The sequence below is a fragment of the Gavialis gangeticus genome, unplaced genomic scaffold (genome assembly GCF_001723915.1).
Source record: "Gavialis gangeticus isolate Ggan-Ray unplaced genomic scaffold, GavGan_comp1, whole genome shotgun sequence".
NCBI classification, from domain to species: domain Eukaryota; kingdom Metazoa; phylum Chordata; order Crocodylia; family Gavialidae; genus Gavialis; species Gavialis gangeticus.
This window is the reverse complement of record NW_017729006.1, coordinates 25,840,332-25,843,886: the sequence shown is the minus strand read 5'-3', so window position 1 is coordinate 25,843,886 and position 3,555 is coordinate 25,840,332. Positions and strand designations below refer to the sequence as shown.

The 3,555-nt window shown below is 39.2% G+C and overlaps 1 protein-coding gene across 1 annotated transcript in view; it reads right to left on the bottom strand.

Annotated features, from left to right (window-relative positions):
* Positions 1-3,555, bottom strand: part of AVL9 (AVL9 cell migration associated) — a 59,111-nt gene that overhangs the window by 54,534 nt on the left and 1,022 nt on the right. The window lies entirely within an intron of this gene.

The following is a 3,555-nucleotide window of genomic DNA, read 5'->3' as shown; positions in this document are numbered from 1 at the left end:
CTCCCTATGCCTGAAGAAGGGTGACTGCGCCCAAAAGCTTTCCAAGAACTTTTTTCTACCAATTACTCAGTTGGTCTAATAAAAGACAACACATCTACTCAAAGAACCTTGCCTGTTTATAAGCATAAGGCACTCTGAGAAATAAAATCTTACTAAGATTCGAGAAGCTCAGCCCTTGTAGTCAATGAGCATAGTTTACATTGAGTTTAGATGAATTTACACTCTGCATAAGTGCAGTCTTTTTATCAGTTTCATGGCTACATACTTAAAGTACGCTGTACTACACCTGTTATTCTTCAGCAGTATGATGCCTCACCCAATTGGACATATTTAGTTAAAAACAACAACAACAACAACGACCACCTGCTCTTAGATACATGGGATATCACGTCAGTTCCTTCAGGATTCTAGGAGAGCGATCATCTGGTCCCTGTAACGTGAGCACACTCAACTGAGTTTTGCTTCTACATTGGATGCAGTCATTTCTGTACTCTCAGTTCTGCTAGCCTTTGCCTCAGCATCAACATCATCATTCTTACTGAAAACTGAAATAGTTCACTTACTCTTTTGGGCCATGCCTAGATTATCTCTCACCTGTCTTCTGCCCTCACCTTACTACAGACCCACTTTTTCTTTCCTTGTAACTTTGATTTATATAACTGAAGAACCTTTTACTGCTTGTTTCCTTTGCAACACTGCTCAGCTCAGCTTCTGACAACATTCATTTTTCTCCTACTTTCTAGCCTCTAAAGCTTAACTTTCCTTGCTGATTGATGATCTCTTTCCTGCAATTCCTTGTGGCTTTTCTACATTACCTCAAAAAGGATTTTAAGAGTATTACTCACCAGCTAATCCTGGAGTCCTTCCCTCCCAGTTTTTAACAATACCTAAAACAGCTTTTATAGCAAATGTTGTCCCGACAATCGAATGAAACTTATAACTTTGGTAATTGTACCATTGTTGCTCTGCTATTAAAAAAAATGCATGGCACTATAGGAAAATGGAACAGAAAGGAAAGAGACTTCCAACTCCATTCATTCCTAGCAACTGAGCACAAAATGAGGGCAAAAGTGTGTTATTCTTCCCACTGACACCCAGTGTATGGCTATCTTTCATAACAGCCATTGACTTGCAGGTGCCTGATAAATACTGCAAACCTAGAAAGGTGATTCAATTACTGTTTTGAAAACTGATCCTGTAAACACCTGCACACTTCTAACTTTACTTGTGTGAGCAGCCCTATTAAACCTATAATAACAAACATCCAAATACGTGGTTGGTTTGAAATCTATTTAAGCTGTCATGTATTATTTAGTAATAGATATGATTGAGGGTTATTTTTAAATTGCAGCATATTGTTAGTAGCTCAGGGTAGCAAGGAGTATACTGATTTTTCTTTTGTTTTGTTTTACTAGCTAGCTATTTCTACTGGATGGTTTCAAAAAACATGAAAAAAATCCATATAAAATAATAGATCTCTGGTGCCTTCTGTGCAACAAGTTAGCAGTTTTCAGACCAATTCTCAGAAAATAGCCACCATCTTAACTGGTATCCTTGCTGACATTCTCAGCAGACTTACAACTGAAAGGGCACAAACATGCTTTCTCATTTTGGCTTGCTTTTAGGACAGTGCTGGTGTACACTGACCACTGCCCATGTTTAATCACTTCTGTAGATAAATGGGTCTGTAAATTCCCCCAGAATTAAATAGCCTGAACAGATATTAAGAAACACAAAACCCCCTCTAAAATGGTATAAGAAATAAATGGCTCGTGTTAAGAAACAACGTAAATAGCTTTTGTAAATCTGATTGGCAGGTTCATGACATAGCAATCATCTTTCAGTTGTTAAACTACATGGACTAAGCTTTTATAAACTATGTATGCAGTAGAAATATAGCTAGCCTCAAAGTCAAAGAAAGATGACATCTAATGCTAGAAACCAGAAACATGGATAAAGCTGCCAATATTGGATAATAAAAGGAAAATATGTTAAAGACTAGGGGGAGGGGGGTGGAGATGGGATAAGATTAAGATACAAGAGTTAAGATGACATCTAATGCTAGATTTTTTCTGCTTTTAATATGAGCAATCTAATTTTAGTTTAAAAATAATGAACAAATGTGCATCCAAGGCAACAGTTATTCATCATCTGATAACTTCAAACTGGCATGCAAATTTATGGACATAGCACTCGCTGGCTTACCGGGGCGGGGGGGAATCAAGTCTAGACAGGCCATTCATGTTGATTCTCTTTTCTCGTATCCAGAGGCATTCCCTCAAGTCAGTACACAATCTCCTGGCATGGCACACTCCAGGAGCTTAAAATAGCTCTTCTGTATCAGGTTCTTTAACAATGGAACAATGAAGGTACAAAAAATGAACAAAGAGCTACTGCTTTTTAAAACAGGAGCTTTATAAATCGATGCAAGTACTAGCCAGGTTTCAAACCAATTCCTAAACTGCTTTGCAAACCCCTGTAACTGGGGAGAAGTAGTAGAGCCTAGAACTTGAAAAGTATGTTTCTCTTCCACCTTCTGTTCCATGAGGGGCTGGAGGGGACGGAGGAGTTTAAAAAATATTTAACACCGTGAAGGAGAAATATATGTTATCAACCATCTAGTAAAAGTCAGTTTTCATAAATATCTGGAAGAAAGCTGACTATATCTATATGCAAAGGTTGTGTCTAGAAAACTGCAAAGGCAGAAGCTTGTGCAAGTTAAAATTTATCTTCCCAACTTTGTTGTTTTTCAAGTGTCCTGCATTTATAAGTGAGCATGGTGCAGTCATCCACCTTCATTTTTAATCCCTTTCTTTACCTTTGGGGACTTCCACACTCCTGTTGCTTCTTTTCTGATTGGGATCTACTGTTGCATTACTGTTAGCTTCTTCCAACAATTTCATACAGGCCTCTGCTACATGTTACATATAATCGCAGAACTCACTGGACAATCACACAATAAATTTAGACTCGCCATACGTGCAAAGACAGATGGGCTACAAGTGTAATTATTGTGCAATTAACTAGTGAATCGCACAATAAATTTAGACCAGTCACATGTGCAAAGCCGTTATCACACCATAAAAGTGACTCCCCAGCCATAGAAAGAGCCAACCAGCTACAAAGTTAGTGCTTTGAAACGTTTAACAACATCATGACTAGTTTCTATCCATCTTTAATCTGAACATGTGACAGGGCCCTTAATATGACCACTCATACTATGATCACTTATCCTTTCCAGGCTTTTGCAGTCTGGAATTTGAGAGAAGTTACTTATAAACATTAACCTTGGCATAAGCAACACTTGGTGCACAACAAATTGAGTCATCCCATCTCAAAAAGCGAATGCCTCTTACAGGCCACCCTGAGCAAACTGCAGCCTCACCCTGCCGGCCTTGCAAGGCTATCCACTGGAACCTCTTCCTCTGCTCAAGCCCACAGCCTGACTCAAACACTGCCAGTGGCTCATGGAGGAGGAGGAGGAGGAGAAGGAGGAAGCAGCATCCTAGAAACCCTGTGACCTAGAACTATGATGGCTCCTAAAGTTGAAGGGGG